We start from the raw sequence: 11,461 nt of genomic DNA on the forward strand, positions 1-11,461 counted from the left end.
CACCGAATTTTAATGACATATTTCGATTTTTGGGATATGATTTGGTAGTTTAAATATAAATATATATTTTTGCGGGGGGGGGGGGGGGGGGGGACGAATATAAATCTTTACCGCCGAACATATCTAACAAGGCTGGCAGCGAGGGTGGAGCGGACGGGACGAAAAGGTGAAAATGGGGCAGCTAGGGTTTGCTCTCGCTGTCCTGCTCCAATAGCCAGGTTCTTGGCCCATTGGGTGGCGCACCGACGCCGGGGCATGAATATGGTCACCAAACCGGCGACCTTCCTAGGAGGACTGATCGGTTCTTCATGGGTCCTGTCTCTTAGTCCGACGTGGCGGACAAGTCCAAGCGGCCCCAAATCTAATTAAGGATAGGATTATGGTCTCAATCATCGATGCAAAATTTAGAAAAATACTCCCTCCATCCAAAAATACTTGTCATCAAAATGGATAATCTAGAACTAAAATATGTCTAGATACATCCCTTTTATCCATTTTGATTTCAAATATTTCCGGACGGAGGGGTAGAATTTACCAGCCTACTTTTCCTGGGGTTATTGCTTTCTTGAACTAAGGAGCAGCTAGAGAAGGCTCCAGCCAACAACAATAAGCTAGCAGCGAAGAGCTACAGAGCTACTTCAAACAACAACAACAACAACAACAACAACAACAACAACAACAACAACAACAACGAACAACTATAAAACTAGCAGCGATGGCACGCTCCGGGCTCCGGCGATGGCGCGGACAGCGCAGGGAAGGAGACACAGCGACGTGGCAGCGTGCCCGGGAGGAGCCACGGCGAGGTGCAGGCCCCAGGAAGTACGCATGCAGCAGCATCACATCGAGAGAACGTGTCAGACCCACCCCGACGAGCAATGCTACACTCATGGAGGAATATACATGATCTGAACAATATACTAACAGGTTACGTGATCTCCTAAGTTGAACAGCCTTATCTTGGGGAACCTCTAGATACGCACTTCAACGGTTATTGGATGGACAATAAAAACCGGTTATTAGATGGGGTTGGATCATCACCATCGATCTGTCTTCTCGTCGTCCCAAACGTTTCCAGCCGGCTGACTGATTGTGTCAAACACGGTTCCTTCTCTCCAGATGGGATTGGATCATCACCATAGATCCTCGTCCCAAACGTTTCCAGCGGCCGACTGATGGACACAAACACGGATCCTTAACTCCAGATCAGACCATCTTCCCACTCTTGGTCTCTTATTAAAAACCTAGAAACCTTTGCCATGAAGAAATAGAAAAGAGAAACCGATAAACGTAGCTGGATTAGTTGGTGTGTAATATGGCGGACATAGATGATGTCGCCATGGCGGAGCCGGACCTCGCGCGACGCCCCATGTCTTTGGTGTGGATCGAAAAGGTGCAAGATTACTTGGTGAGGTACAGGACTCGCGGTGACGATGCCGCTATGGTAGCGGTGGCGCCGGAGCCACAGCAGCACACGAGGATGATGCTCATCTTCCTCGCCACCGCCGGCGCCGTCTTTGGGGTGTTCACTCTCTTTTACCTGGAGATTAAATACGCGAAGGATTGGGACTACACGGTGGATATTGCGATCTGGCTATGTGCGTCCTTCGCAGGCAGCCTTATAGGAGTTTCTACTTTGCTCATCTTAGACTGTCAAGATGGGTTTCAACAAGACGATCGAAGATTCGCAGATTTCTTGCTCCAGCTGTAGACCTTAATTAATTCTGTACTCCCTTCAAAAAACGTCTTACGGAGGGAGTATATATATTTGATGGACGGAATAGATGATCATCCATGCATGTGCAAATACCAGTTGACAACATGCATGCATATTTGTTATTTTCACTCTTATGTAACTATATATTGTAAACCACGACGTACGTACGGATCCTTCTACACCATACTGTTCGCCGTGGAGGTATCTAACCCGATGGTCTGATCTGGAGTACGGATCCTTCTATATACTGTTCGCCGTGGAGATATCTGACCTCTCCTATACTTGGTTCAAATTCTTACGGTGAAAGCCTAAGAGCCGACATTGGGTTGGGCGACGGCGTCATCCTCGTAGCACCCTCTTTAGGGCGTCACTGGAAAACAAAGTACATGGCTGAACGATACATGAAGATAATGTAGTCCTCAAAGAATAGCAATCTTAGGATAACCGGATCACTCGATCAGTACCCACGTGACTACGCTGCCGAAAGAAAGCACAGAAAGAACCGAGTATAATGCTGCACTATTGCCTATAACATCTAAACTCCATGACAACGTTCCGAGGAGCGAGAACGGCGCTAAGCGTCGCCTCTGCTGAGTCCACATTAGACAAAGGTTTTCCCACGGAACCGAGACAAAAATAGAACCACCACAACAACATATTCAAGAAGAAAGCAGCGTTGTCATCGGGAAAAAAGCACGGAGATTTAGCTCGGAAGCTTCCCCCGTGCCACCACAAGGTCTCCAAGACAAGTGTGGCGAGTTCAGAACTCCAGATCTGGATTGGGGCGTCGCCACTGCCAGAGATAAAGAACACGCATGAGTCACATGCCGCTCCAGCTCTCGCTGCCCGCACAACCAAGGTGGAAAGCCACCACCGCCGACATGGCACCCGCCAGAGAGCCAACCGTGCAGACCGCCTTCCAAAGCCGTCACCTCGGCACCCATAGTCTGAAACACCACCAACCGCCCACTTCATAGTGCACTAACCGCGGTTGGGGGAGCAGAGGCACCCCTCCACTCCTAGACCGACATCAGCCACTGAGTCTTGGTTAACGACTCCATGGTCGAAAGCGCCCATGCTTACATCACTAGCCAGCCCCGATGGACCGGAGAGGGGGGGATACAATCTAGTGACTACCGACGAACTCCACAAAGCAAGCCCCGACCATAAACCGGTAGCCTTGACCCAGGAAATCTCCCACAGTGCCACGTCCGTGGCAATTGGCATAGATCTGCCCGATGGTGCAAAAAAATTTATGACAACCGCCACCTTGCACTCTGCCCATGAGGAGGGAAACCTCGCTGCTCGTAGGCACCACACTGACCGAGCCCAACCAGCCCTATCCAGAGCATGAGCCCCGACCCATCTCAAGCCCAGATTTGGTCCGCCCACGAGTGAGCCCTAGGACCAAGACATTGACAATCCGGACAAAGTGGAAGGAGTATCGCAGCAAGCCCCTGCGCAGCCTACCGAAACTAGGCCGCTTGATCCACTTCGACGAGTGATGCCTTTGTGATCCGGTTGGATAACGACTCCTGCCCTTTCCTCAAGGTGGTTGGTTGAGATCTTGGAGGAATGAGTGGAATGCTGCAAGGACCAACATCAGGCCGCGGAATGTATGCTGAGACGAAAACACCTGGCCCGCTTGCAACAACACAGTCTGGCCAGGCATGTGCTACAGACAAGAGACACGCGATCTCTCGTGGTCGGATAGCTCGCGAGGAGGTTTGCGAGAGCGAGAATTCAGTTGGTTGAGTTAAAGGATTTTCCTTTTAATAAAAAGGAAAAAGGCCTTAAATTGACATTTATCTGAGAAGGTCTGCATTGGGTACCTACATACTCCTAGGACGTTAGTACTATCTTCGTTCAAAAATAAAGTGTTGTTGTTTTAGTCAAATTTGAATTAAAACCATGGCACTTATTTTGGAACCGAAGGATTGGATTGGATCATCACCATCGATCTGTCATATCCTCGTCCTAAACGTTTCCAGCTGCCAACTGATCGATGGGCACGAACACGGATCCTAAACTCCAGATCAGACGATCTCGCCCCTCTTGTTCTCTTATTAGAAACCTTTCCCTCAAAAAAAAAGAAAAGAAGAGAAAGCGATAAACCTAGGTGGACTACTTGGTGTATAACATGGCGGACACAGAGCACGTCGCCATGGCGGAGCCGGACCTCGCGCGACGCCCCATGTCTTCGGTGTGGATAGAAAAGGCGCAAGATTACTTGCTCAGATACAGGACCCGCGGTGACGATGCCGCGACGGTGGCGGTGGGCGCCGGAGCCACAGCAGCACACCAGGTTGATGCTCATCTTCCTCGTTACGGTCGGCGCCGTCTTGGGTTTTTTCGCATATGTAAACACCAGTTGACTGATACATACATACTACGGTTTATATCGGTATGCATTTTTATTTTATTTTTGATTGAGGGAAGGCATGCAATGGCAGTCGATTCACACATATGTCTGTTTCACTCGTACGCAACTATATACGCGCAGATGAACAAAAGTACGTATAGACTAAAAGTTGCAAGCTTTTCCTATACTTGGCCGGCGGCCGGAGTATGTACGTAGCCAAATAATCTGTGCGCTTTTAACCTTTTTTTTAAAACGGGCTTTGGTCCTAGTTTATATTATACTCCCTCCGTCCCGTAATATAAGAACGTTACGTTCATTACGAGACAGAGGGAGTATTATAAAGCCACACGGCCAGGGCCACATGCTACAAAGTTTTTTTTTTTGAGGGGAACATGCTACAAAGTATTGATGAAATTCTCAACAGCTGATCAAAGGAAAAAAAAACATGACAAAGCTAGCTGATCAAAGAATAAATCTGCAGCGATTCCATTCCCACACTGGTGGCATCTCGTAGTCGTTTGCATCGTTTGCTCGCCAATCCTTTAGGTCGGCAGGATTAAGTCTCCTAGATGTCGCCGGCAAGGTGGCGCCGGTGATTCCATTCCCACACTGGCGGCGTCTCGGAGTCGTTTGCATTGTTTTGCTCATATTCTTGAAACTGTTGCTCATATCATGGGACTATCTGGGAAGAAAACTGGAGTGTCTGCATAATTTTTCCTATGAAACTATCATGGAAACCAGATGCTTATTCTTGAAATGGTTGCTCATATCAAAGAAGAGGCCTCCTTTGGCGCCGTTTTGGAGTTCTTACCCGAGTTCTGTTCTAATTACTAGATGATGTTGTGTTGATGCTGTTCTTCCCAGTTGATGGCAATATGACGTTGACAAGTGTAGTGGTTCGGTTTGGAGAAAGAGAGAATAAAGTATCCCTATACATCAGTACATGTGGCTACTAATGTAAGAATACAAAAAGTCGTTTCAGTAGCTTTCACAGGTTCATCAAGGAGTTGGCTGTTCAAGCTTGTTTTTTTAATGACCAAGCTAATTTAGGAAACGTTGCTAATCCAGGCTAAGAAATGAGTTCCCAGATGAGGTGTCATGTGCCAGCAGTAGTTTTTTTTATGAGTCTACCCAAGTGTCAGAGTAACTATCTTGCTTTTAGTTGTGATGCTGATTATTTACATTTCAGAGCTCATTTCTTATGACTTCTTGTGTGTATCATGATAGATTGTATACAACTGATCTTAGCTCATTTTATTATTCAAAGATTTCCAACTAATTACCATATGCTAACCATTCTCTTTCCTTTTTCTTTCCTTTCCATTTGCCAATTACATAGGTTCATTAGAAATCCAACTGTCAATGAGAATGCCATGAACCTCTTTTTTGGTTCAATAAATCGTTCAACTTCTTTTATTTAATTTGCATGTGGAAACAACATATGCTAATTTTCCATTTATGTTTCAACATACACATGCGCACACGTTTGTACTGATTAATTGTTCGCGAAACGATCTGCCGACATACTCACATGATACTTTTAGTTCTGTTGTCTTATTATTTCGTTTTTACTCTGCTCTCTATTTTTTTCATCTTGCTTCACTTTCGATCAATCGTCACAGCAATTGCTTCTTACCGACTATTATATATTTTTCTCAAATGCACAGCGCAATGAAGATGAGCTTCCAAAGTACATCATACGCGGTATGTACATTCTTGTGCCCGACACGCGGGACTGGAGGTAGAGCGGTGCCGTCACCATGGTCAAGCACCGGGGCAAGCGTGGTAAGCACCATGCTTGTGAATCTGTTGTTCTACGTCGACATTGCAGAGCTCATCTATATTTCCTGTTAGAATTTTATTGTTTGTGTAGTTATTTGGTTTTATTGCTAAAGCTTAGATATTGAGATGTGGTGCATAAGCACTTCAAAAGCATAATGATCCATTAAATAGAATCCACGTTAGGGAGCAGAAGCTGACAGGTACAAGCTAACTACCCTTGCATAAATCGTTAGGTAACAATGGTGGTAGATAAATTGGTTAGCACTTGGCAATTAGCAACTTGTTTGCCTATCATACTTGGCAAAGATCATCGTGTCCACTTAGAGAAGTGGTTTTAAAAAATGCCTCTATTTAGTTTTTTGCAGGCCCAATTTCCTGTTTTACTGCCTACATTTCTTCAAACTATACTGGCTGTAATCACTTCTCTTCCTAATAGTACATCCACAAAGTTTTTATCCTTGATACTAAAACTTTGATATTGAGATGTTGTCACACAACTACATAAAAGCATAGTCGTACTTAGATTTGTATGACCAAGGCATTTTTTTACGGCAAATAATTCTAATACATAGAATCCATGCAAGCGAGCAGAAGCTGATACAAACAAGCTAATCTCCCCATTACAGAACTTGTTAGGAATTAGAGCATTTAGCAACATGTTTACTTGCAGTACTAAAAAATCAAGCCCAGCTAGAGAAGATGTTGAAAAATGTCTCTGTTTAGTTTTTCGCAGGCCCAGTTTGCAGTTTTACCAACTACATTCCTTCAAGCTATGCTGGTTTTTAGTCCTTCAGCTCTTCCCAATAGTAGATCCATGAACTTTGTTATCCTTAAAATGTGAAATATATCAAGGAAGTGCCAGCTCCAGTACCGACTGCTTGGAAAATTAGATAAATAAAGTAGAGCTAGAGAGTTATGCTCTAATTCCTTGTGTGATTCGTTGGTGATATTGCTTTTTAAGGCGTTCCACACAAGAGAATTCTTCTAACCATTTTGTTAGCTTTTGCAGTTTGGCCATGGAAATAGACATGTGCTGCTTTATTATGTAGACCAGTTATGTATTACGCCTTAAATAAGAATACTATAAAAAATTGTTATGCTCGCAACAATCTAGAATTCTAGGTTTGGGATTATTTTAGGTTGCCGATGGCTATACTGGAAATGTGCAGCTTAGAGATGCTACATAAGAACTGTGTGAGCACTCATGTTTTACAAATTAGGATCACGACAGTGACACTGAAGAAGTGAAGATGCAAGTATCTGTTTCCGTGAAGTCGCTCCTTTGTACTTGTATTGTTTCGTTTTACTCAAGTGCCTTGATACAAGATACTTAAGTATTTTTCGGTTTTACCTTGTTCCTTATTACTAACCCACAACCGTACTTCCGGTTAATGTGGTTTGGACTGTCATTCAGGTGATTGTTGGAGCTTCTCAGCTACAGGTGCCATGGAAGGAATAAACGAGATCACAATGGGCTCTCTTCTCAGCCTTCCTGAGTAGAAACTAATCGGTTGTGATAGATCCCACAATGCTGGTTGTGGCGGGTAGGCTCATGAACTATGCTTATAAGTTTGTGATTAATAATGGTGGGAGTGACACGAAGGATGACTACCCGTTTGGTGAATCCGATGGAACATGCAACAAAAACAAAGTAAGGATGGAGGTGTAGTTGTGTAGAACAAAAACAAAAACTACCTTGAGCATGTTTTAGGCACATGATCTGTCATATTCATGCAATTTGTCTTCTTGTTTCACAACTGAAAAAGCATGTGGTAACAATTGCTGGCCACATGCTATAAAGTATTGTTGAAATTATCAACAGCTGATCAAAGGAAAAAAAAACATGACAAAGCTAGGTGTGTGTGAGATCATTAGTCATGGTTTGTGAACCGGGCCTAAAGGCCCTTACGAACCCAAGACCAATGGTCGATCCTCTATTAGTGCTAGTCTTCGGTTCAGAAAGCCCTGGTGGCGATGATACTCTCCCGGCTATGGCAACGAAGGAGGCACTTCTCCTCTCTCTCTCTCTCTCTCTCTCTCTCTCTCTCTATCTCTCTCTCTCTCCTGCCCCGACAGCGTTGGAGGTTGGAGGCGGCCGACAGTTTTGTTTGTGCAGGGAGCCCAAAGGACTTACTTTATATCTTTCTTAGGCTTCTTTGCAACATTTCTAGGACAGTTGTCTTGTTCCTGTGTGTCTAGTAGCGTCATTGTTTGTCGCTTCATGTAATCTCAGTTTGATTTAATAATATACACGATTACCTCAAAAAATTAAACGGCTCCAATGCACCACCGAGAAGAAGCAAAGAAGACACGCCGACACCGTCATTCCCGAGGGAACCCCACGCTCAACAACGATGCTCCCAGGAGGTCCATGCTACTTGTGAGCTGTGTTGGGATTTCCTCGAAGAGGAGAGGATGATGCAGTATAGTAAAGATAAATATTTCCCTAGTTAGAAATCAAGGTTATCAATCCAGTAGAAGAATCACACAACACCTCATTAGCAGCACCTACACACAAAATAATAAATACTTGCACCGAACGCAAACAAGGGGTTGTCAATCCCTCGGCGGCTAATTGCAAGGATTAAATCTTGTAGTGATAGATAGGTAGAGCAAAAATACAAATTAAATTAAAGAAAATAAAATTGCAGCAAGTTATTTTTGGTTTTTGATATATGATGAAGATAGTTCCGGGGTCCATAGTTTTCACTAGAGGCTTTTCTCTTGAAGATAGCATACGGTGGGTAAACAAATTACTATTGGGCAATTGATAGAAAAGCGAATGATCATGATGATATCTAAGGCAATGATCATGTATATAGGCATCATATCCGAGGCAAGTAAACTGACTCCTACCTGCATCTACTACTATTACCCACACATCGAACGCTATCCAGCATGCATCTAGAGTATTAAATTCATAAAGAATAGAGTAACACCTTAAGCAAGATGACGTGATGTAGACAAAGTAAACTCACACATAAGTTCATACAAATACGTGTCATGTCCCCTTCTGTCAATGAGATTGAGCACCGCAAGATCGAACTCATCACAAAGAACCTCTCACATTGCAAGAAAAATCAATCTAGTTGGCCAAACCAAATAAATAGATCGGAGAGAAATACAAAGTTATAATAATCATGCATAAAAAAGTTCAAAGAAGACTCAGATAATATTCATAGATAATCTAATCATAAAATCACAATTCATCGGATCCCAACAAACACACGGCAAAAAGTGATTACATCGAATAGATCTTTAAGAACATCAAGGAGAACATTGTATTGAAGATCAAAGAGAAAGAAGAAGTCATCTAGCTACTAGCTATGGACTCGTAGGTCTGTGATAAACTACTCACGCATCATCGGAGGGGCAGCAAGATTGATGTAGAACCCCTCCGTAGTTGAATCCCCCTCCGGCAGAGTGCCAGAAAAGGACCGCAGATAGGATCTCTTGAGAACAGAAGCTTGCGGCGGCGAAAACAAGGTTTTGGGTGGCTCTTTGTCGGGTTATTTCACTAAGGGATCTCGCAAACGGGATGGCCCATTCCTTGAGGATGAGCTAATGTAAAAATATCACGAAAAATAAAAAGCGCAAGCGATGGAGTCAAAAACCTAACCTCACGCTGGGTACATGTGTTACCAGTCAAATGGGATAGCGTCTGGCTAATGTATAGCAGTCGATCCCTTTCTTTCAAAAATTTCAACATTTCTCGGAAAAAATGTGAACAATTTTTCTATAGAAATTTGAATAATTTTTTAAAATAAAAAAATTCAAATGACGAACAAACTTCGAAAACATGAAAAATTATTGAACAGATGAATTTGTCTTTTGAAATTCCAAACATTTATTATTATTTTATATGATGAACAATTTATAAATATACATTGACAATTTTTCTAGTATAAGCTAAAAAATTTCCGAAGACACGTTGATTATTTTTGTGATATCCGTTTAGTGTTTTTCTGAATTGTGAAGACATTTAAACAAAGTGAACAGAATTTGGGAAACATCATTTACTCCCTTTGTCCCGAATTAAGTGATGCAGGAGAGAATTGTTTTGCACTAATGTCAGTTTTACACTATAGTCCAGTACATTTTAAATTCTAACTTCAAGCTCCCCAGCACCTCGCGATCCTCATCACCTCGCGATCCCCAGCACCTCGACGGGGCAGGATCTCACGATCCCCAGCACCTCGCCGGGGTAGGATCTCGCCAGCACCTCCTCTTCCTGCTCGCTCTTCCGTCAAGCTCCTGCTGGCGCCCCTCAGATCTTCCTCCTCAAGCTGCTCGAGATGAGGAGCTCAAGGTCCTCCAGCTCGTGCTCGAGGCTCAGCTAGCTCGTCAGAGCACCTCCCCATCAGGCTCTTGCTCGCACTCCAGGATCTGCTTGCCGGAGCTCCTTCTCCCCCTGTCGCCGGTGGAGCTCCCTCCTCAAGCTGCTGCCCTCAAGCTCCATCAAGGTCCCGCTCGGGCTGGAGGCTCGGCTCGCCGGATCCCCTGCCCGCTAGGCTCCTGCTCGAACTCCGGGCTCTGCTCGCCGGAGCTCCTTCTACCCCTGCCGCCGGTGGAGCTCCTGCTCGCCCTGCCCCACGGCCCCTACAATTCACCGCACTCCAGGGTCGAGGCTCCAGGATCCTGCTGCTTCTCCTCCACCGCACTTGCAATTCATCTTTTGCAAATTTAGACGAAATTTGGTGATTCTAGCAACAGCTCAATTTTAGAGGTACTCAAAACTTTCCCTGACATAAAAAATGGTTGCATGCATAATTTCAGATGGACTAACAAGACAGGTGGCTTGTACAGTGATAGTCAAATTTATGTGTGCTCGGCAATCAAAAAGTGGATCTGCTACAATAATTTTCAAGGATACAAAAACTAGAAATATGAAAACGGTCGAACAATAATTGCAACTAAACCTCAATGCCACTTGTAAGGTGGTAATATGAAAACAGAGATGCAAGAGTATATTGTCACCTAGCTAATGCTCATGTCAGTCAGGTTTGTAAGGGTGAAGTAAAATGCTCATAGTTACACTTAAAAGATTACAAGAGAACCAGACAAAGAAAGAGATTACATATTGAGAATGAAACTTTCTTTTCCGCATTTGTTTTTCCATCAGACACGGTTTGTCCATTAAGTTCTTTTGAAACTTGGAGAATATAATCATCTTTCTTTTGTTTTTAGATACCAAAAGGCTATTGAAGAAATCACTAGGCGAATGGGAGCAGGCATGGCTAAATTTATATGCAGGGAGGTTTGTTAATCTAGATGACCCAATATACTCCAGCAGTTTGAAGAAGCGGCAACATTTTACTCCAGCAGTTTGAAGCAGCAGCAGCAGCACATACCTGTAAATCTGTAATAGCAGTGGTACTCCAGAAATACCAGTAGCAGCCATGAACACCACCAGCAGCAGCAATAGCTACACCAGCAACAGCTACACCAGTAGCAGCAGTAACCAACACATACCTGCAGGTAGTTTTTCAAAATATTCAGTTACATTTGCTGTCAAAATTTAGTAACCATATAGTTAAATTTACTGATTTGAGTTAACTGAGTTAACTGAATTTTCAGTTTTGTTTTCACTAAGCTGTTTA

The sequence above is a fragment of the Triticum urartu genome, chromosome 2A, assembly GCF_056163025.1.
Source record: "Triticum urartu cultivar PI428250 chromosome 2A, HENAU_Tu73, whole genome shotgun sequence".
NCBI classification, from domain to species: domain Eukaryota; kingdom Viridiplantae; phylum Streptophyta; class Magnoliopsida; order Poales; family Poaceae; genus Triticum; species Triticum urartu.